Consider the following 25,000-nt stretch of genomic DNA (forward strand, 5'->3'; position numbering starts at 1 on the left):
GACAGTACCTGTGTATCTGCTTCAGACATGTTGAAACCTTTGCCTCGAGCAATGTCACCAAATATTGCTACGTGCAGCATACGTTTGTAGTATGTTATTGAAGTAGATTCTTTGATGCTGGTAACGTTTGTAGCATTGTTCCGTGCAGTGATGTAGGGCATGTGTGTCCGTGCACATACGTGACAGGTGTGGAAGGTGTATTGCGTGGAAGGTATTTGTGTGGCAGATGTGGAAATTGTGTTATGTGGTATGTGAGGAAGGTGTGTTATGTGAAAGGTGTGTTATGTAGAAGGTGTGTTATGTGGAAAGTGTGCACGTGGAAGGTGTGTTTGTGGTAGGTGTGGAAAGTTTGTATGTGGTAGGTGTGAAAGGTGTTCATATTGTAGATGTGGAAGTTGTGTTATGTGTTAGGTGAGGAAGGTGTGTTATGTGGTAGGTGTGGAAGGTGTTATGTGGTAGGTGTGGAAGATGTATTATGTGGAGGTGTGGAAGGTGTGTTATGTGGGAGGTGTGGAAGGTGTGTATGTGGTAGGTGTGGAAGGTGTGCTATGTGGCAGGTGAGGAAGGTGTGTTATGTGGCAGGTGAGGAAGGTTTGTTATGTGGTAGGTGTGTATGTGGTAGGTGTGGAAGGTGTGTTATGTGGTACTATAGGTGTGGAAGGCTTGTTATGTGGAAGGTATGGAAGGTGTGTTATGTGGTAAGTATGGAAGGTGTGTTAAGGTGTGGAAGGTGTGTTATATGGTAGGTGTGGAAGGTGTGTTATATGGTATGTGTAGAAGGTGTGTTGCCTGGTAGGTGTGGAAGGTGTGTATGTGGTAGGTGTGGAAGGTGTGTTATGTGGTAGGTGTGGAAGGTGTGTTATGTGGTAGGTGTGGAAGGTGTGTATGTGGTAGGTGTGGAAGGTGTGTATGTGGTAGGTGTGGAAGGTGTGTTATGTGGTAGGTGTGGAAGGTGTGTTATGTGGTAGGTGTGGAAGGTGTGTTATGTGGTAGGTGTGGAAGGTGTTTGTGTATGTGGCAGTTGTGGAAGGCGTGTAGTGGCAGGTGTGGAAGGTGTATTATGTGGCAGTTGTGGAGTTACTTGTATGTGTGGAAATCGTATGTCAGTTGTGGGAATCGCTAACCTCTTGAATTCCGACGCGCGCGGAATTTGGGTGTTTATTTTTAAATTCTTCAGACGATTTTACTCATCTTGGGGCAGATGTTTGTAGATAAGGTTCAGTGAGAGCTATATGCAATCCTTCTAGTTCGGAAAACCTCTCTTACACTAAATGATATCGTCTGGAGGTAGCAAGAGTAACATAAACAAGTACAACGAAATAAGATGCGGGAGCTACAGGGGCCTTCGGTTGGGCGACTCGGTGACTCAGTTGGTTTCGTGTTGGCCCCACGCTTGTAGGATGCTGTGAGATGAGTCCGAGTCCCACTTGCGGCTAGTGTGTTTGTGGGGTGGATGCTCACAAGCTAACACCTGTCCACAGCAACCAACTAACCAAACCTACACCATACCACTGTGTACGTCAACTAGTCTGTTCTACTATCTGTGCCTTGTATCCGCCCTATCCCCCTTCCAGCCCCTCTGATTTTATCCTGTAGTTAATGCCCTTGGTGTGGTTTAAATTGTTGGAGGGTGATCTTGTGTGGTGTGGTGAGGTGTGGCTTTCCTGTCAGTGATGCACCTCGCGTCCGATAATCGTTGGTGAGTGACAGACCCACACAGCCTTTCCGAAAGAGGCTCCAGCATCTAAAATTATGACCTCTGGCTGAAGTGGTTAAGGGTGTGTTACAGTAGATGGGCAAGATATAACCGACAGCTGTGGTAGGTGTGGTGCGTGGTAGAAGTGGAGTGTATTACGGGACAGGTGTGGGAGGTGTTCCGGAAAGAGAGAGAGAGAGAGAGAGAGAGAGAGAGAGAGAGACGAGACGAGAAGAGAGCTACGAGGTGCGTTAGAGCAGGAGTAGAGGAACAGCGAGGCGTTTCGTCACATTCCGTCACGTGCGTCACGCACGTTTGAGGTGGCATCGTCATAGTCTTAACACGTGACGCCTAGGGACAGGTGTGACGCTCGTGCAGGGAGAGAGAGAGAGAGAGAGAGAGAGAGGTTAGTGAAGGAATGTGTGTGTGTGTGTGTGTGTGTGTGTGTGTGTTTGTGTGTGTGTGTGTGTGTGTGTGTGTGTGTGTGTGTGTGTGTGTGTTTGTGTGTGTGTGTGTGTGTGTGTGTGTGTGTGTGTGTGTGTGTGTGTGTGTAGTTTTACCTAGATTCCCGTGTACCTGTAATTCTCCGATTTTAAGTTTGTACGAGAGGTGTTCCCTATGCTGGAAAAAAATATATATATCAATTAACTTTAGCAAGAAGGAAATATGAATGGTATCTGTATAGTGAACAGGTTAAAAGAGATTGTTTGTAATCCCTTATATATCAAAGGTTTCCTAAGCCGAATACAGTGTGTCAAGAGGTAAGAAGAATGAGTGAGATGAAGTGGGTTTTGGAGGGGTTAACAGTGAACTTGTCTCTCATGGCGACACTTCACCCTGTAAAGCATGGGAGCATCTAAACACACACACACACACACACACACACACACACACACACACACACACACACACACACACACACACCAGTGAAAGTAAGTCATTTTCGTGTGGAAAGTGAGACAGACCTCATTACTGTTTTCTCCCCTTACGGCCACTGTCTTTTCAGCTCAGAAGTGGCCTCTCGTCACGAAGGATTGCAAAAGTGCTCACATTCCCTTTTGCGTTGTATTCTTCTCATTACCGCAAGACTATTCACTGATCCTAAGAGTGGCCTCTCATCTTCAAGTGCTAACCTTTTCAATTCATTCTTTTTCATCGAGGCGTATCTTCAACTGTAGTAGTGGAGGGACTGACTCAGACTTCATGCAATCCCCGCCATTTCATGAACAATCTCTTAATGTGAATAAAAGTTCGTGGAGACAGAGAGAGTAATCCCCCAGCACCACTGTACTGAAGTAATTAAAGGTGCCTATACATACCCTTTCGCAGTGACAAAATCTTTACACTTGTAGGACTGAATAGCATCCCTAAGCTGCTAGAACCGTCAACATTTCCCACGCTTTTAATGCAATAACGCTAAATTTTTGATACATTATTGATATACTGTAATTCTAACCCTTCAGTAATTGTCAGGTTTAACAATACTGTGTCAGTTTTGGGTTATTCTGTATATTTTCTTGAAAAGTTTATTGTTCAGCGACTTTCTGATATCTTTTGAGGGCAAGTCGATCAACCTCTGTGAATCTGACTGGGCAGCTTTAACCATAAGGCATTTCTGAACCTATGGGCAGGCAAAGATGTGCAGTAATGGTCAGCACACACTGCCTGCAAATGGAAAAAAAGCCAGAGTTCGATCCCCGCGTCGATCGAAATATTTAAAAAAAAAAAAAAAAAAAATCCCCTTGTCCCTGCTCACCCAGCAATAAATTTTGGATTTGTATATAAACTGGATTGTTGTGGTCACATTCAAACAAAGCACTTTACTGTCCTCACTAATGATCCTTAAGTAGTCGATAGGCAGTAATCCTAAGCCTCCTTCTCCTTCAGTAACGACCCCTCCTTCCACGACACAGTACCCTCACCCAACTTAAAAACTTTCTTATTTAGCTCTGTTCTTGGGGGCATATTCATAAAATTTCTTGAGCCGAGGTTGTATATATGATTACATGTTTATACTTAAATCTTCACTCATGCAGGTAATGGACACGTCATAGGCAAGCTAGAGTGAATATTACAGTGAAAAATACAACAAAGCTGAATGATCCCTGATAGTAAGTGACTGCTACTTGACTGACGCCGAAATCAACTAAGATCCACTATAATTACAGTCTTTGGTCCTGCTCTCCTTCCAACTACCCAGCTCACTTACACTACAAGTGTACATTTCCTAATCAGTCAGGACTTGCTGTAAACTCCGGATCGTAGCTAAGATTTGTTTTCCGCAGGACAGCATAGAATAAAAGTGCAAAATTTCAACATTTGTTTCTGCAGGATGAAGGGGGAAAAAACAGTGCAGAAATTTGACATATTTTTTTTATTGCAAAAGGAAAATTAATTTAAGTTACATGAAAATCATTCCGTATCCCTTGTTCTTCCTGCATAGCAAGTCTTAGTTACGACAGGAAAATTGTCGCATGTCTTTTTCGTCACTGTCCATGCCTTATATTCTTCCTGCAGAACCTTGTACCTCGGTAAGAAAAGAATAAGTATTTGAAGCTGACATGTTTCAATTTATCATGTTACTAACAGACAAAAGATAAACATATCTTTGTTACGAGGGGAAAAATATTTTCGTTTATTTCAAAAGCTTTCCGTATCTTTTGTTCTCCTTGAAAATGAAATACAAAGGAAATCCTTTTTACGACATGAAAAGACTGTTATTTTTGTGAATCTTGGTCCATTAGTGGTACTGGCTTTTATATAGAGAAAACAGAAGGATTGGGTTTATGCCTATTGCCTGCACGATGGTCATTCAGCCAAACAAAGTGATTTTCTGCTATCCCAATCTTCTCAGAGAATACGACCAGCCACACCTGGATTTACACCCACATCGTGAGTTATACTGGTGGGTACACAGGGGCAGGAGGGTGAAATAGACTTGTCCTGCTGTGTGATCGGCCGAGTAAATCACGAACCTGCGATACTAGGTTCCACGAGGTCGATGCTCCCGTGACTGGCATGGGTTCAGGTGACCTTTGAAGTGCCTGCGTTGGGAAAATCGCCTGAATTATTAGCCACCGTAAGACGTGAGAAATCTGTACTACTTTATTCATGCTGTGGCCACACGATTGTATTCATAGCAACCCTTTAAGCCCGAGGACACGTTCATGCAATCTCTAGACTACGGAATTCATTTTAGGAGAGATTTTTTTTTTCAAACTGGAAGGGTTAGACTCTTTAGTTTTCTCACCACTGGGGGACTTTCTTAAGTAGGCAATAGTTAAAGTAGGGAAAGGACACCATTGCAGTGAAAAGGTTATGACTGAATTCTGTGCTCGAGGAGTACAGATAGAAAATTGTCCAATGCCTTTCAGGACGCGAAAATCATCGAGCATTTCTTTCTGCCTACAGCCACTTCCTTTTTATATAGCTGGATTGGTTTCCTGTCCTCCACGAATAATAGCTTCTAGTGACCCTTTCAGGATGTCAGACATTTCAGTTTTGTTCTTGTTACGGCCAGATAGATTTATTCTCCTTAAGAGTGGCTGTTCTTTCTGTTGTTTGAGAGTTTAAAGCATCCACAAGATTTTTCGTCCTTCTGGCTATTTAATTCAACTTATGGAAGATGTTTAATAGGGAAAAGTTTGATGAGTCCTATAAGTACCCTCTCCATTTGGAAAACTCCCTCTTAATGAAGCAGTTAGACATGCCGTAATTCCAGGGATTCTTGTCACCTATTGTGCATAACTCCAACGCAACCCAAAACTGGATTAGCGAAAGCTTTGATTTCATGTTTATCGACTCCACAAGGGTCAGTAAGGTAAGCATTTTTTTTTTTTTTTTTTTTTTTTAAGTCTCAGTGTTCCCTTACAATACGAACTGCATTAGTCGGTTTGCATCCAGGTATTCAGTGTTACTGCTGGAGGAGCAGGAACAAAGGTCCAGCAGCGTACGAACTAAGTTGCCGCGTCTGCCGCACCAGGGGCTCAAAACAGGAAGAGGAGGAATGGAACAGCGGATCACGTACCAGTACTGCCCAGAGACAGGGGTACTCTTTGTATTGTTCAATGACCCACATTGTTCTTGTTCAATTTCAGACACTAGATAAATGTTCAGCGTCCACTGTGCAGTTTTAGTTCTTGTGATGACACATTCTTTTTAACTGGCATAGTGGATGGGAGGCACGTACAAAGTGAAGAAATGTTCGTGAATTTCTGTTTACATGTAAGGGGACTCAGACAAGGGTCTGATGTGTCTTGTTAATTATACAAATTTTAGATTAGTTTGATATTTATTGAAAATTTTATTAATTTTAATTATGTGATGATACGTGTGCCCGATATATCGTTTGGTGTCATACTTTTTTTTTTCTAGGAAATATCTAGCCTTTATCTGTTTGTTTGATTTCCGTTGTTACTAAGGACAACTGCGTCCAGAAGTGTATGGGACATAAAACTTACCTGTAGTGGCGGCAAATGTGTTCTGATCCCGTTGCCTTGGCGAGAAATATGTCCTGCTACTCGTACAAGGACACCACTGAGTTTTCCTGGTGGTAGCTTGCACATTATGTAACCATCACCTTATACTCTATTCTTGCCACATCAAACAAGTTTCAGTAACAGAAAAAAGAATAGGAACAACAGGGGCAGATGAAACCTAAATAAACCCTTTCACTTCTTGAGGTGGGGGGTGCGGGTTTCCTGTGCTGAAGAATACGGTCTACCGTTACCTACTACAAAATGAAAAAGACGTTCTCAGGGTGAAGCTGTTTAACTGAATATTGAATAAGTTGATGGGAAGAATTTGCTAGAACATTTAGATTTACTCAGTTAGAGATAGGTTTATGTAAGCTGAACAAAATCGTCTGGTCAGCCAAAATGGAGTGCAGAACTCGTATTTAGCATCTTAATAGGGGAAAAAGTAGGTCATTATTCTTGCTGTTGCGGCGGGATCTCTTGTTTTGGAGACGTAGATACTGAGGTACATCACACCGAAAGGGTTAAATAGGAGTCTCAGGTGGTCTAGTGGTCCAAGGTGCCTCTCGGAGTTCTGTGCGTGTTGGTCTGAATTCCCAGGAGATGGCGGAATGGTAATCGATTCTTTCAATACAATCACGAGCTTTTTATGTCAGTCGCCTGTCCTTCTTACTTTAGATCCCAACAGTCTAGCCTTGTGCCCATACCCATCACAAGTGGTAACATGGGACTGAGTTATTGTTTAAATGCGGGCCCTGTCTGTCTTTCCCTTACTAAGAATTTTTGTACGTGAGGTGCTTCATTCCCGTAGACCGGCGATTTTAGCGAAGGCACGCCACATAACAGCACACAACACACCATGCCACCCCACACAACACACCATACCACCTTCTCGCAACCACCACATGAAATCACTATCCCACACCACAAAACAACACACCAAAAGCTTTTACGGTAGGGCCTTGAAACACCCATATCGGTTATTTATTTATTTAATTATTTTTTCGTCAGCGGGGTGGCAACATCCGTCTACCTTAATATTCATATTCACTCATCACTCTCCTTTAGTCTTAGTCACATTCTCATATACTCCACTCATATATACTATTAGTAACAAACACTCACGTATTAGCTCACACACTCTACTCCCTCACTGTCATTCCCACCACAACTCACTCTTACATTCAGTCAATCGCACTCACTTGCTGTTATCCTCTTTTTCACTCATATTTGCTGTTCTTGGTTAGGGAGAGTCATGTCTTCGTGGTCTAGAAGCTTGCTTATCATTTCTTTTTTAACAGTTTATCATACTCGCCACCTCTGCACGATTGTATTCAGCACTAGAGGGACGTCTCTGACTGCAGGGATCATATAAAATAAAATCATTAAGTCATTCACCACTGTGGCATTTTCTTGTTGTAAAATTCTTTCTGGTGCCACAATATTCAGCTCAGGAAAGACGTCATTGGTGTGACTGGGACAATAATCTCATGTATGTTAAATAAACAGTTTGTGTTTATTAAATATAATATAAAGAACGTAAAAGAACGTGGTGAAGAAAATGTTCAAGGAAGCTTCTCAAAGATCATGAGAAAGACGACTTTTACAATATATTCTTAAAACCCCCAGACGATTTCCTTCAGCTTAGAAGAGACCATCCGCAGTGAACAGGCACCAGAGTTTGTATCTTCTATACGAGTATGATGTCAGTCACCATATGAGGCCTTTCCTAAACAGAGAATATACCTTCTTGTCACGGCAGGACTTACATGTACAAGTCGCCGTTGTTTTGAAAAGGCTAGAGAGTTTGGTTAGTACTGTAGTGAGTAAAAGAGAGTTCAGCTGAGTGAAAATTGGTCTTCACATTACTTAATTCGATATGTATATTTATATAATATAAAGAGAGAGAGAGAGAGAGAGAGAGAGAGAGAGAGAGAGAGAGAGAGAGAGAGAGAGAGAGAGAGAGAGAGAGAGTTACAGACAGACAGACAAAACGCGTGTGTGTGTGTGTGTGTGTGTGTGTGTGTGTGTGTGTGTGTGTGTGTGTGTGTGTGTGTTTGTGTGCGTGTGTGTGTGTGTTTTGTAATTCGTAAATGAAATGATGATGGTCACACGACTTCGCGATCACATTCGCCAAATTAACCTCATTTAACAGAGAGAGAGAGAGAGAGAGAGAGAGAGAGAGAGAGAGAGAGGTGCGTGAGAAAGTGCGAGTTAGCCTCCTCCGCCCCTCCACACTCCTCACGCACCTTACCCTAAGTCACGCCACTCCTGCACGCACCCCAGCCCTCACCAGCCTTAACCAGCCCTCACCAGCCCTTACTAACCTTAACCAGCCCTCACCTACCCTCACCAGCCCTTACTAACCTTAACCAGCCCTCACCTACCCTCACCAGCCCTAACCAGTCTCCACCAACCTTAAGTAGCCCTCACCAGTCCTCACCAGCCCTTACCAACCATCACCAGCACTTTCCTACTCGCTCCAGCCCTCACCAGCCCTCACTGGCTCTCTCCTGCGCTCATCAGCTCTCTTTCTCACCAATCCTCTAGTTTTTACTTTAGCTCTTTCTAGCCCTCAGTGTTTCTTACTGTTGCCCTTACCAACCCTTATCAGCCCTCACTAGTCCTTGTTCGTCCTCACTAGCCCTTTACAGCCATCATCGGCCCGTCTCAGCCCTAACCACTTTTTTTTTTTTTAGCACTCCCTAGCCCTCACAGACCCTCAACAGTTTATACTACACACCCTCACCAACACCTGACAGTTGGTATTTCAGCCCTCACTACCCTTCACCAGTCTTTATAACAGCCCTCTCCTGCGACCCTCACTCCCCCTGGCCTTCCTCAGCCTTCCCTACAACTTCTAGCCCCCTTCTAGCCCTCCCCCACCATTCCCAGCTCTTTTCATTCCTCCCACCCTATTTCTAACCTTCTTCATCCCACTGTAATCCACATCCATCATTCTTAGACCCATTCCAGCCTTTCCTGACCATTTCTAGCCATCATCCAGCCCTCCATAGCCCTCCTCCATTCTTAGCTCCATTCCAGCCCTCCATAGCCCTCCTCCTCCATTCTTAGCTCCATTCCAGCCCTCCATAGCCCTCCTCCTCCATTCTTAGCTCCATTCCAGCCCTACCTTCGTTCTCTGACCTCATGCAGCCCTCCTCTGTCATTCCTAATCCACTTCCATCCCTCCGTCATCCCATGCCCTTTCCAGCCCTGCCCAGCCATTTCCAGCCCGCATCCAGCTCTCCTTCGCCATTTCGAACTCACAGCTCTTCCTAGCACTCTTCTAGCCCTCTCATAGCCATCCACAGCTCTCTCTCACCATTCCGAGCTTTCTCCTAGCCCTTTCCAACCCTTCCAACCTTTACACACCACTCCTAACCCCCTTCCATCCCTTCCCAAACCCTCTCCAACTCCCTCCCCCTCCCCAGTCCTCCCTTCGTGTCCAAGTCTTTCCCCAATCCTCTTCACAGTCCTCTCCCTTGTCCTCTCCTTAGTGCTCTCCCAACCCTCTCCCCAGTCCTCTTCACAGCTGCCTACATAGCACTCTCCACAGACCTCTTCCTTGCCTCCTCCCCAGCCCCTCTCTTCAGCCCTCTCTCCAATTTTCTCTCCACCCCTCTCCACAGCTCTCTCTCCAGCATTCTCTCCAGTCCTCTCCACAGTTCTCTCTCCATCATTCTCTCCAGCCTTCCCCATAGCCCTCAGTCCAGTCCTTTCTAGAACATTCTCTCCAGCCCTCTCCACACGTCCCTCTCCAGCCCTCTGCACAGCTCCCTCTCTCCAGCTTTCTCCTCAGCTTTCCCTCCACCCCTCTCCACAACCCTCTCTCCATCCTTCTCGACAATTCTTTCCACAGTCAGCGCCATCTTTGTCTCCAGCCCTTTCCATAGCATTTAGTGTCCTCCACAGCCCTTGATCTCCCTTCCACAGCCCTTCTTCCTCCTCCACAGCCCTTAATCCCCCTACCACAGCTCTTAATACCCCTCCACGGCCCTTAATACCCCTTCCACAGCCCTTAATCCCCCTCCACAGCCCTAAATACCCCTTCCACTGCCCTTAATCCCCCTCCACAGCCCTTAATACCCTTCCACAGCCCTTAATACCCCTCCACAGCCCTTAATACCCCTCCATAGCCCTTAATACCCCTCCATAGCCTTTAATTCTCCTCCACAGCCCTTAATCCCCCTTGCACAGCCCTTAATACCCCACCACAGCCCTTAATCCCCCTCCACAGCCCTTAATCCCCCTCCACAGCCCTTAATCCCCCTCCACAGCCCTTAATTCCCCTCCACAGCCCTTAATCCCCCTCCACAGCCCTTAATTCCCCTCCACACCCCCTCCACAACCCTTAATTCCCCTCCACAGCCTTTAATTCCCCTCCACAGCCTTTAATTCCCCTCCACAGCCTTTAATTCCCCTCCACAGCCTTTAAATCCCCTTCACAGCCCTTAATTCCCTTCCACAGCCCTTAAATCCCCTCCACAGTCCTTAATCCCCCTCCACAACCCTTAATCCCCCTCCACAGCCCTTAATCTCCCTTCTTAGCTCTTAAATCCTGTCCCCATCCTTTAGTCCCATCTCCAACCTTTACCACCCCTCTCCGGCCCTTATCCTTGTTTCCAGACCTTCCTCATTCCTAGTTCTCCCCCAGCCCTCCCAGTTCCCTCCCTCTCCACACTCGTCACTCAGCCCTCTCCCTCGTGCCTACTTTTCCTAAAGCCCTCCCAGCCCTCTCCCATGTTATCAGCCCTCCCCATAGCCCTCCCGCCCCTCCAGTCTTTAGCCTTTCCCAATAACCCCCAGCCCTAGCCCTCCTTAGCCTTCCCTGTAACTTTTAGTCCCTCCGTTGAAAGTCGACCCATTCTTATCTCATGTTCTGATTTCCTTCAGATTATAAGCTCTTCCCAGCCCTCTGTCTCCTTTCACAGCCCTCCCTATAGCCTTTAGTTCCCTCTGTACCCAGCGGCCCTTAGTCTTGCCTCTTCAGCCCTTATTTCCCTGCACCAAATAATGCTCATCTCAGGCAATTGTTTTCCCTCCAAAATCTCCTCGTGACCCTTTATCTCCCTCCACAGCGCTCTCCTTGCTCTTATTTCCCCTTCCTATTCTTCATCATAGCCCTGTGTCCGTCTCCCCATCCTACCCTACAGCCCTTAGCCTTCTCCCCTGCCCTTAATCTCTTCTGTAGCACTCGGTCTATTTCCCCAGCCCTTAGTCGCCTGCATAACCCTTAGTTCCTGTACTCACTAGCCCCCACCCCAGCCCTTCTACAGATCTAGACCTCCCTCAGTCCCATAGCCCAACAACCCTCTATATTCTTTAGCCCCAGACTTTCCTCCAGCTCTCAGTCCCCTCCACAGCCCTTGACCCCCCATGTACCCAATAGCCCCAGCCCCCCAGCTTCCCTCCTTCCCAGCCCCCCTCCCCCCCAGCCCTCATATTACCCACATGCAAGCGGGCCATGTTCGTGTCTGGCCCTTCCCGAGCCTCGCAGTTTCGCGTGTTCCAGTCCCGCTACACACACCAGCCAGTCACAGCCCTCACCCCAGCCCTCCAGCCCTCCCATTGGCCAGACCCTAACCACCAAGCCCTCCTACTGGCCACCGTATAGTCCTCCTCGTTTCCCATTGGTCGACGTCTGCGTGTCTTGGGCTAACCTATCTTGTGTCGATTTTACATCATTCGTAGTGCTTTTTTTTTTCTTCTTTAGTGCCCCCTGTTCTTGTTTTCTCTCCTTTTTTTTGACAATCTATTTTGCTTTTATGCTTTCGCGTGTTGTGTGTCGCCCTGTGATCAGTCAAGGCTTAATTATGCATGTGTGTGTGTGTGTGTGTGTGAAAGTAGTAGTATTCTGTGTGTTAGCAATGTGTGTGTGCATGTGAGCGTTTGACTGTGTTTGTGTGTGTGTGTGTGTGTGTGTGTGTGCAGTAATGGTAGTAGTAGTAGTAGTAGTAGTAGTAGTACTAGTAGTAGAAGTAGTAGTAGTAATAGTAACAGTAGGGGTAGAAATAGCAGTAGTAGTAGCAGTAGCAGTAACAGTAATAGTAGTAGTAGTAGTAGTAGTAAGAGTTGCAGTAGCAGTATTTGTTGTTAGTGTTGTTTTTGTTGGTGCACGTTCTGTTTGTATTTTAGCAATCATTGTGTGTGTGTGTGTGTGTGTGTGTGTGTGTGTGTGTGTGTGTGTGTGTGTTTGTGTCGGGGGGGGGATGAGCATGTGCGTGTACACCTTGTGCGCCTGGGTTTATGTACAAGCTGGGAGAGAGAGAGTGTGTGTGTAGAGTATGCATGTATGTACAGTATATTATCTTTGTGTATATGTTCGTGTCTGTGTGTGTGCATGTAAGTAGATCCGTGTGTATATAACTCAGTGTATGTGTGTATGTATGTAAGTGGATCCGTGTGTATATAATTCGTGTATATGTGTGTGTAGTAAGTGGATCCGTGTGTATATAATTTCGTGTATGTGTGTGTATACATGTAAGTGGATCCGTGTGTATATAACTCCGCGTATGTATGTGTGTGCATGTAAGTGGATCCATGTGTATATAACTTCGTGTATGTGTGTGTGTGCATGTACAGTAAGTGGATCCGTGTGGAAATAACTCCGTGTACGTAGGTGTGTGCATGTAAGTGGATTCGTGTGTCTATAACTCGTATGTGTGTGTGTGTGTGTGTGTGTGTGTGTGTGTGTGTGTGTGTGTGTGTGTGTGTGCTGTACAATGTGCGTGGCCAGAGCAAAGCATATGAGTCTGGCATGCCTCTTTGTTTAGCTTCGTGTTTTGTTTGTTTTATTCAGCATGATTTATTTCCTTACACGGGTATCTTGATTTTGCCTACACCATCTTTCCCATCCTCCTCCCTCCCCCTTCCCCTCCACCTCTGCCTCCACCTCCACATCCACATCCACCTCCCCTCCCTTCCTCCTGCTCCTCTCCTTCCCCTTCTTCCTTCCCTCTCCTGCGTTCCTTTCCTCCTTCCTTGTCTCTCCTCCCCTCTCTTTCTTCTCATTCATTCCCCTTCCCTATTCCCTTCATCGCCTCACGTCTCCCGTCCCTTGTGTGTGTGTGTGTGTGTGTGTGTGTGTGTGTGTGTGTGTGTGTGTGTGACTAAGTACAGTATATTAGTGTGTGCGCTTATGGATGTGTTCATACAGTATATTCTTCATCATCACTATCATCATCAGTAGCAGCCATTGCAAGTTCCCAGCTAAAAAGTATTCCTGTGTATGTTACTGTATGCGAATATTACTGTGTGTGTCTATTACTATGTCTGTTACAATGTGTATATTTCTCTATGCATATATGTTGCAGTTTGTACGTTTCATAATCTGTGTACGTCTAGTGGCGTGTGTGTGTGTGTGTGTGTGTGTGTGTGTGTGTGTGTATTCACAAGATCATGTGGGAATGTGAGTGTAAGTACAGTAGAATGTTTCGTGTGAATGTGTTCATGTAGTTGCAATTTCGTGTCTATTTTTATACAATATGATTGTCAAATACTGTTAAGAGACAGACGGATAGATACGCAGATGGATGAACAGACTGACATATAGATAAATAAATAGTGGAGGCGGTGGCTTAATTGGTAGAGAAGTGGTCTGCAGTCCTACCGGTCCCAGGTTCAAATCCCGGCTGGGGAAGGGAACAGTTTTAGGATTTGAATTTCTTAAAATCAGACTTTACTGATCAACCAGAAGACCCGCCGACATATCGTAAAAATACCCCCGCTAATACCAGTACGCAAGTCCTGTATGAGACAGCCCTAGCATGTGTTCAATGTGGACGGTGGGTGTTAGCGCCGAAGCTGTGACATGTGAAGGTGTATGGTATTCAGGAGGACTACTGGGCCTTGGGAGCAGGCTGTGAAGCCAGTGCGCAGAGTCGGTCACATTAAAAGAAAAGATGAACAGTAAATATATAGATAGACAGATAGAAAGAGAAATAGAGACACATACAGAATATATATATATATATAGATATATATATATATAGATATATATATATATATATATATATACCGGTATATATAAAGAGAAAGGTAAGTTGGTAAGTGAAAGGAGTAATAGTATATGAAAATCTGGGTTTTGTGTGTGTGTGTGTGTGTGTGTGTGTGTGTGTGTGTGTGTGTGTGTGTGTGTGTGTGTGTGTGTGTGTGTGTGTGTGTGTGTGTGTGTGTGTGTGTGTGTGTGTGTGTGTGTGTGTGTGTGAGAGAGAGAGAGAGAGAGAGAGAGAGAGAGAGAGAGAGAGGAAGGAAGGAACAAAGCCCAAGCGATTACAGACAGATCCAGGAAGCAGTCAGTGTGTATATACCTCCGCCGACGCCAAAAAATTCATGATTGCTGTTGTAACTGCTCTTACCTGCCAGGCGAACACATTCACGGCTTCAAATGATCAGTTAATTCTACGGTCTTAGTCTGCCTTGTTACACAGCTTCAGGGAACGCATACCTCCGCCAAAGCCAATAAATTTTGTGGTTTATTCCTGTATCAGGGTTCGGATCCACCTCAAAATCAAATAAACTTTTACTTGACCCACTGCCTCCACCATTTGGCATTGAAATCAGATGGCATTTCTTTTAATATATCTCGTACACAAACAAACAAGCGTACAGATACGAGTGAACATCATAACCTCCCCTTATGTTGTTTGCGGAAGAAATAAACTAGAAGAGGAATAACTGAAGCTTAACTGAGATGTGAGTGAAGAAGACTGAAAGATATACGCTTAAGACAGTGAAGGAGAGAGAGAGAGAGAGAGAGAGAGAGAGAGAGAGAGAGAGAGAGAGAGAGAGAGAGAGAGAGAGAGAGAATACAAGAAAATATATAGAAAAAAAAAAACGAGAGAATTAGAGAAAGATTACAGAAAGCTATAGGCTGGTCTGACCTTTCCGCCCAGCCTCTCCCCACTAGGTCATCTCCCTTGCTGCTTGAAAGAGAGAGAGAGAGGATTCAGGTCACATTCACGGAGATTCACTACCTCCATCACTTATTATTAACCTTCAGCTGAGTGCGGACTAACTCATGTGAATAGAGTCACCTAATGGATAACAAGAACAAATCTCTAGCTCCTCCATCGTTGTGAAAATGTTGCAGTTTTCATCTCATTGATTCCCTAGGGAATCTCTCGGGTGAACAAGATCTATGGATAACTAGATTTTAATACCCAAGCCGCATGTGGGAGGAGGCCCTATTCTCCCGGACACATCTTCCTTGCATCAGAGCGGTGTGCCGGCATTTGCTCACCGGAATTGCTCACAAGAATAATGTCCACACCACAAAACTAGCACACGATAATATAAACAAAAGACAAATGCTTACAACACCTCCCCCTGGCGGTGAGGTGGACGTTCATCGTGTCTGACATAGTGCTGAAGCTTCGACCAGTCCACTGAAAAATGCTTTGGTGAGGACTGAAGGATGCCAAGGTTAGGGCCGAAGGATGCAGTGGTTAGGACCGACAGATGCAAAACTAGGACTTAAGAGTGTAAAGACTAGGATCAGAGAATGCAAAGACTAAGACTGAAGGATGTAAAAGCATGGACCAAAGAATGCAAAAAGGATGTGATTTGACGATTAGGTTAGGTGCCGTTAGGTTTGGCTCATGTAATAACCGTAGACACCCCTCCGAATAGCAGAAAGGTTCGGAAGGTTAAGTCTGAAGGATGGTATGGTTAAGGGTAAATGATGACAAGACTTCCGAAGGTTCCCTGGTTAGGACTGAGGGATGCTCAAGTTAGGGCAAAACTATGTCAAGATTGGGGTTGAAAGATAAGTAGGGTAGTGTCCAAAGAATTCTACTGTTATGACCAAAGGAATCTGAGTTATGAACATTTTTTTTTTTTTTGTACCGTGAATATTTTATTATACGGGCACATTTTTTTAATGAACATTTGTCAAGGAACTCTACCCATACCACCCATTCTCAAGGCAGAGGGTCGTCTTCTTGTGGGTCTAGGAGGTTTGGTTAGGTTAGATTATTAGGTTAGATTGGTTGTTGGACACTAGATATGGTTATGTTTAATTAGATTAGATTAGATTAGATTAGTTGAAGTTAGGTTATATGTTACGTGCTGGTTGAATTAGGCTACACTCGACTGTGTTAGGTTAGGTAAGATGAGGTAAGTCAAAGTAAAGTAAGGTTAAGATAAATTACACTGATAGAATTGGCTTCTCTAGATTAAGTTAGGTTTCATTAGGCTGTTATATTGGTAGATAAGGTATGGCTACATTGAATCTGCCATTTTGGCTAGGTTGGATTAGGTATTGTTCGATGTCAGTGAGGTGTGGTTGGGGTGTGGCAGGAATGTGATGGTGTGACAGCGGTAGGGTGAGATGGTAGGGGTGTGGAGGAGGTGGTGGTTGTATGACACGTTGGTAGGGATGCGGTAAGGATATCGTGGTGGTAGTTGTGAGAGTTTAGGGATGTGGTGATGGTGATGGTATAGTGTGGTGAGGTGGTAGGAGTCTGGTGGTGGCGGTGGTGGTAGTGATTGTGAGGGTTTAGAATTGATGTAGGGGTGAGGTGGTGTTGCCAGCCGTGATGCTGTGACACACGAGGTTATATTATCATTGCATGGGTGCTCTTCCTTGCTTCCTCTCTCTCTCTCTTTCTCTCTCTCTGTTGAAAGCGATCTCCCTTTATTCTTTCAGTGCGACGATTCTTTTCCTTTTTACTTTCATCCCCGACACACAGTTTTATTGACCTGACAAAATGCCACTTCGTTGTGACGGCATTGTGCGTGTGTGTGTGTGTGTGTGTGTGTGTGTGTGTGTGTGTGTGTGTGTGTGTGTGTGTGTGTGTGTGTGTTTGTTTGTTTACCTTTCCTCACCTTCATTTTCTCTCACTTTCCTTACTTCCCTCTTAACTTATCTGACCCTCATAATGTCTTCCTTACTCATTTTCACCTGCTTTCCCTGCTACCTGTACCACTTGTCTTCCGTCTCACCTAACTCTCCCTTCACACCTCACTATCATCTACTTTTCTCGCCATCATCACTTTCACCTTAATCCATCTCACTCTCAGGATTCTTCATGCAAACTCATTTTCACACACGTACTCTCATTCGCTTCATCTCTCCTCATACCTCATGTTCACCTGGTTCCCCACAATCACCTTCCTCACCATCACCTTGACCTACCTACTCACTCTCAGTTGTGCTCAGTCTCACTTTTCTTTACTCATCCTCACCCACTTCACCTAGCTGTTCCTTTCTTTTTCACCTCTTCCCCTCAGTCACTTTCCTCACTTTCATCTTACCCTATCCCATCCTCTCTCCCACCCTCCTTCACCCTCACTTTCACCTCCCTCATTCCATCTCACCCTAACTCGCCCTTCACTTTCACCGGGTTTTGCTCACTCGCTTTACTCACTTTCACCTTAACTATTCTCGCCCTCACACTCTCTCACATTCACCTTCGTCCCACTCACCTAGATCTTTCTCCTCACATCTCACTTTCACCTCCTTCCCCTGGCTCTGCTTCCCCTCACCTGTCACTTTCTCGAGGGGTGAAAATGACTGGCTACCTGGCCTTCCCTTGCCGTGGGTGGTGATGGTGGTGGGTGGCATGAGATAGGAGTAAAGAGGATGGAAAGAGAGAGAGAGAGAGAGAGAGAGAGAGAGAGAGAGAGAGAGAGAGAGAGAGAATGTGCAGTTGTGTGTGTGTGTGTGTGTGTGTGTGTGTGTGTGTGTGTGTGTGTGTGTGTGTGTGTGTGTGTGTGTGTGTGTGTGTGTGTGATTCCTTACCTCACCACCTCTCTCCCACTCTCATTCATCACGCACTGCTTTCTCACTCCATGCAGCGAACAGGAAAGGCAGGAAGTATTGCCTTCATCGGAATTTTTGTTTTAGGTTCATGCAGTTCTGTTAATTCCATCTTTCTGATAGCACATTTTATATTTAATTTTTGCTACCATCATATCATTCCATTAGCTTAAAGAAAGGCCTCTAGCAGTGAAGGGGTTAACGAGGGTCATGTGTAACTCCTCAATTTCCAAAACATTGCCCAGTACTTAATGGAACCGTCTGTTGGTGGTAAAAATAGAATACAACATCGGAGTGAAGTGGTTAACACATATGGGACGGGGGGGGCCTCTCCTAAGCTGAACGGAATATTCTTCAGGTGACCAGACCATAACAATCAAGACTTCCTGGGCTAACCTGAATGTAATTATGTGGTGGTAACAGGGATTAACTAGAAAGCACGCGACAGCCTATACCGCCACCAACGCCAATAAATTTTATGATATACTGTCGTAATTCCTCTTTACTACCAGACGAATACATTTTCGGTCTCACATGGTCAGTTACCTCTACGGTCTGATTATACCCTGTTACACAGTGTAAGAGAGCGCATACCTCCACCAGCATACCCCCGCCAACACCAATTAAATTTTTTATTTATTCCTGCATCCGGATCCGAATCTTTCGTAAAATCTAATCGACTCCTTGGTCCACTGCCCTCCTATGCACCTGACTTCACTGAAATTCGATAACAACATTTGAGATATACTGTACACAAGCAGACAAACAAGGATGGATACATAACCTCCATCCAACTTCTTTGGTGGAGGTAAATAGTTGACATTGTATGAAAGGTATTATTGGAGTTAGTTCCATACCCCATCACAACGAGAGGCCTGTCATAAACTAAATTTGATCGTCGAGAGAAGGACAGAGTAAAAAAAAGTATAATTGTGGCAAAGGTTTTTAGTCTCAAGGCCTAATTCCCTCAATAAGGCGGGTGTTTCCTAAGCTGAATGAAATAACCTGGCGGTAGCAAGAAGAGGTGACCATCAGGTAGATAGAGAAGCATTTTCCTGTCCGAAAAGACACGAGTTCGATCCGAGGCTTGGGCAGGGAAGAGTTTGATTATTCGAATTTCTTTTGAAACAGATTTAACTGATCTCCCATAAGACGCATCAACACCCTGGCTGATGTGAATGCTGTCACCATTTTTTCCTTCAATGGTTGGGAGAACTTCAGATGATAGAATTGAGCTGGGTGAGTCATAGGAGCCTGGAAACGTTAAGATGCTGTAGTTATTATCGACATTGTGCAGCGGATTTATCTCCTGGGTTGTTACATACAGATCATCAAAGCAGTGAGAGAAATTGGAATTGTTAGAGTTAGTGTTATTCTCAGTATTCTGGCTTTGTGGTGTAGCGTCAGGTAATATGGAACTGCTAGCCAGGTTGTGAAATAGATTGATCCCGCCTTGTTCCACAGAAATGTTTGAAGTTTGATTCAGATAATTCTTATGTTGCAATACAGAAATAAGTGAAACAGAATTGTTATCGAGATTCATAAAAAAAAGGTACAGTAACACCCAGGAATGATTAACCCCTTCAGTCCCGTATTGCATTACCGTCTTTTGCTCTTGTTCTTTCACGGTGATTTTATTCGGCTGAGAGGTTTTCATAGTGGAGGAAGGTTACATGCAACCTTCATCAGCTCCTGTCCTACAAGAAGTGTGCCCTAAGGTTAATAAAACTGTCTGATGGTGAAGGAAGTAAGATATGTCACAGGAGGCTGGGTAACTAACAATTTTCATAGATGGACAGAGAAATTATTAAGACAGTGAGGCGTTAGGATTGTTTGAAGACATAGATATCATGTTGAATATTATGGCAGGCTTTGTGGCACATAATTAAGTAAAGCAGAGTTGCAAGGCTGGCTGTGAGATGCGATTATTCCGGCGTTGTAGCACTGGAATTATTGAAGCGTGACGACACAGAGACGTTCTATAATAGTATCGTATTCCCGGACTGTGGAGCAGAACTGGTTGACGCTAAGCATGGGATTACTGAAAAGGATTTACTTCATATTATTCCCGCGTTGTGACACGTAAACCATAGGAAACCTAAACAACAGTTAAAGCATGCTGTTGATGGGATTATTTGTACATTGATTCTCGATCTGTGGCGCAGATATAATTAAAATGTAAATGTTAGTGAAGTTATGCAAGAAATTAATCGCGCATCGTGCACAAATACAACTGCGATGCTAAGACGTTTGACGGGGTCTTCAAATTAGTCATGCATTACGGAACCAAAATTAACTCTAGAGTTGTTAGCGTGATTATTCAAAAAATACATTCCTGTGTGGTGATATAATTTGTTGAAACGGAAGCGTATTCAACCTTACACAACATTTTTCTCAGCGTCGTGGCTCTGAATTAATTTAAATATGGAAGTTTATGTGCTGTGCTGCAGATTATTCTCATATCATTTTACAGAAATAATTTAGGTACAATTATTTTCAAGCAATCAAAATTATGATAACATCGAAGCGTATATGAGTTTATGCAACAAATTATTCCTGCATGGTGGCGCAGAAACGATAAAACCAGAGTTGTTATGGGGGTATAAATATTATCCAAAGATCGATGAGTAAGCAGGTTTATGCGACAGATTATTCTTCCGTGGTGGCAGATAAATTATTGAGGCAAAGGGACGTGGAGGTGCTGACTGCCGCCTGCGACATCATATCACGCCGCACACCCGTCCGAGGCACAGAAAGGTCAGGGGTCAGCAAGGCAGAAGGGTCAGGCTGGTTAAAGGAGAGAGGCACAGCAGGACGGGTCAAAGGGGAGGCTTCAGGTCAGGTTAGGTTACATGGCTGAAGTCAGGTGAGGTCAGTTTGTTGATATCAGGTGAGGTCATTTGGGTGATAGACTCTTAAGGCGAGAGGCACAGGAACTAGGATCAGGAAAGGGCTTGAGGTAAAGTAAGGTCACATCATTGATTGGAAAGATTAGATCACTTGGCTGTGGTTATTTGGCTGATGTAAAAAAAAAAAATACACGACAGGTCAGGCGAGAGGAGACTTCAGATCAGATAAAGTCATTTACTGAGATCTGGTCTGGTTAATTGTTTGCAGTCAGGCGAAAGCATTTTATGAATATATATTAATGTAAAACATTTAGGGACTGAGATAAGGTGGCGTAATGTGCCATATGCTGGAGGAGACACTCCAGGTTAGATCAGGTAATGTGGCTGAGCTCAGGTTTGGTTATTTTGCTGAGGTAAGGTGAAGTCACTGAGTTTAGATCAGATAAGGTCATTTATGGACAGAGGTCAAGGGAGGTGTCAGGTCTGTGGTCATATGGATGAAGCTAGGGGAGAGACTTCAAGCCAGATCGTCACGTCACTTAGTTGAGGTCAAGTGAAGTCATGTAGTTCAACGAAGTAGTCAGAGGAAATAATTTGCTTGAAGTCAGGAGAGATTTAAAGTCAAGAGACGTAAGACCACTTGGTTTAGGTCAGGCCAGGTCACTTGGCTGTTTGTAGTATGATCAGGTGAAGTCATTTTGGTGTCAAGGTCGGGTTAGGTGATTTTCTGTATTGAGGTCAGGTGAGGTCATTTGGTTAAAGTCCTGCAAGATTATTTGGTGAAGTTCAGGTGAGGTTATTTGGTTAAGATCAGGTAAGGTTATTTGGGTGAGGTCAGGGTTGTTTTGGGGGTGCCTGGGGTGATGTCAGTGAGATGAGATCAGGCGAGGTCAGTGTCTGGAATGACGCATGGTGAAATCAGTGCCTGGGATGAGGTCAGATGAAGTTACTGTCCGGCATGAGGTCAGGTTAGGTCAGTGTCTGAGGTCGGTGAGATAAAATTATTTGAGTTGAGGTCAGGCTAGGTCAGTGTCAGGTGAGGTCAGGCGAGGTCACTGGGATGAAGTCAGCGTTAGGGATAAGGTCAATTGTAGTAACTGTCTATACTGATTGAATTCAGGTTTGTTTTTACTTCATCATCAACAACTTCAGATTTTTCTCGCAGCTCTTATTACCTTTGTCACAGAAGGTGGAGGTTAGGTTTTCATCCTTGTCTGTTTTCATGCCCGTCTGTATGCCAGTCTGTAAGTCTGTAAACTATGGAAAACTAATCGGTGGATCATGGTGGGAGTCACGATGGTTCAGTGGTAACGTTCTAGTGATCTGCGTGTACTTTAAGCCAGAGATCAAAGCCTGAACCCTGGCAGACATAGCGTGGATGTCAGTGTTAGGTAATTTCATATTTTTGGATGTGTGTACCTTGTGTAGACTGACACATTTCACATCAATACACTGCAGTTTAGATTCTCCAAGAGACTGCTTTTTGCACGGTATGTTACTACGAGCGTAGATCGGTCTCTTCCCTGCTGTGGGTTAGCCTCTACACCGTTCAGCTAGTAATATGGGATGATCTCAAGGGGGCATGACAAATGCTTACAAGACAAATGCTTACAGTATTTTTTTTTTTTTTTTTTTAATGGGACATGCCTACATTTAGAGTTCTTTGGTCTTAACACTGACATCCGTCGACCGTAACTGCGTCTTCTTTTAACCATAACCTTGACATTCTGCTCCCCAAACCTTGGCTTCCTTCTGCCCTAACCTTGACGTCTTCTGACCAAACCTTGACATAGTTCAGTCCTAACCTTGGCATCGTTGTGGTCTAGCCTTGGCAGTCTTCAGTCCTAAGATGTAGAGTACAGTATATCGCTCAAAGGGATATTGATAATCCTGATATAGAGATCATTTCCTAAAATGGCCTACGTTTCACTACCTAGACAAACAATGAAAGTCTGCTGAACTGCTGGTGGGTGACTAGAGAGCAGTGGTGTCTTTTTCAGGTGTCACGCAATCATTAGTGTAAGTGTGGGCGCTCCGATTGTTACGGTTTTACTATGGTATGTAATTTACTGATAGTGGTTGATCGAGCGAACTGAGGGAGGTGTTGTGGAAAGGACGTTTGATAAGAACGATAAGGTGATAAAGAGATAGCTGACTTGGCTGAGAGAGAGAGAGAGAGAGAGAGAGAGAAAGCTTGCATGTAAATACAAAAGAGGGATTACGTTAAGTACCGTATTCTCGTCTGCTTAGGAGTCTTTTTACCTTCTCTTCTAAAGTTAATTATTACACTGACAGACGAGATAAGGCAATGGGTTTATTCTTTCCCAGTACGTTAGACCACCAGGTTTGTTCTAAATCAGAGGAAAACTGTTTAAGTTGACCCTGACCTTCACTTCGGATCCAAGCTTTTGAGTTATGCTGCTAACACACACACACACACACACACACACACACACACACACACACACACACACACACACACACACACACACACACACACACACACACACACACACACACACACACACACACACACACACACACACACACACACACACACACACACACACACACACACACACACACACACACACACACACACACACACACACACACACACACACACACACACACACACACACACACACACACACACACACACACACACACACACACACACACACACACACACACACACACACACACACACACACACACACACACACACACACACACACACACACACACACACACACACACACACACACACACACACACACACACACACACACACACACACACACACACACACACACACACACACACACACACACACACACACACACACACACACACACACACACACACACACACACACACACACACACACACACACACACACACACACACACACACACACACACACACACACACACACACACACACACACACACACACACACACACACACACACACACACACACACACACACACACACACACACACACACACACACACACACACACACACACACACACACACACACACACACACACACACACACACACACACACACACACACACACACACACACACACACACACACACACACACACACACACACACACACACACACACACACACACACACACACACACACACACACACACACTTTTGCCATACAGTCCATCCCTCAGCTGTGGTTGATTTTCCAGGAAGGAGATGGAACGGACACATCATACTCCCTTCCATGTATTTTTCTGCCAGCACAAACAGGTCCAAGGTGCATCAAGAGAGCGGTGAGAATTTTGTTTATGAACCCATGAAGGTAGAAAAGCACTGCAGATGCATGCCACATCTTCTCCTCGTCGTGCAAAATTTTTTAATTATTTTTATCAGGCAACTTTTTTAAATTTTTGTTTCTGCATCTCATCCACGGGTGATTTGGTCTGTACAGACTATCTGATCCCTTCAGTCCTGGGACATTGTCTTTCTACTTTTTTCATGATGTCCACTAACTATTATATTTAACTTGGGATTGACTTTTGGGGATGTAGAGATCCTGCTTCATTAACCCTTGCATTACAATTGAGCTCACGCAATATGAATCCGATGAACAGGTCGTAGCAAGAACAAACTAGGAAAACCGTCACCGGCCTGAAGTGGTTAAATACTTTGAGAACCTCCAGTTAAAGGACTTCACCTTTTGTTGCCGTGGACGCATTTGGATGGCTGTATTTCTTCAGGCTTAATTCACAGCACTGTACTGTGTGTGGATGAAGACAGTTCGAATGTTCTGAAGGTTAATGGAGGCAGTTTTCAATCCTTTGATATCTAGAATTTTCCTCAACTGGGCACAGTCGCCTTTTTAACCTGAGCCAGTAACATTGCGTCTAAAGAAAGCAGAAGGAAATTTATTAAACTATCTCATTCCTGCTGTTCGAAAATACTCCTCTAAGCGGAATAAAATCTTTTCACGGTAGCAAGAGTATAAAGCAGCATACACAATGTCATTGGACAGAAGAGTTTAAGATATGATTACTGAAAAGCTGGCCGTAATCTTGTTTTTCCTAATACTGTGTGTAAGTCATATCTTTGTTTTAATGCTGACAGTGGTTCTTATCAGTGCTGTAATGTAGCAGCCGCTCCCTCCCCTCTCGCTCTCGAGATATATATTTTTCCATTTGTCATTTTCGCTTTTATCCTCATTGTTATC

This window comes from Coenobita brevimanus, chromosome 13, assembly GCF_032717465.1.
Source record: "Coenobita brevimanus isolate Jiangsu-jjx chromosome 13, ASM3271746v2, whole genome shotgun sequence".
Lineage (NCBI taxonomy): Eukaryota > Metazoa > Arthropoda > Malacostraca > Decapoda > Coenobitidae > Coenobita > Coenobita brevimanus.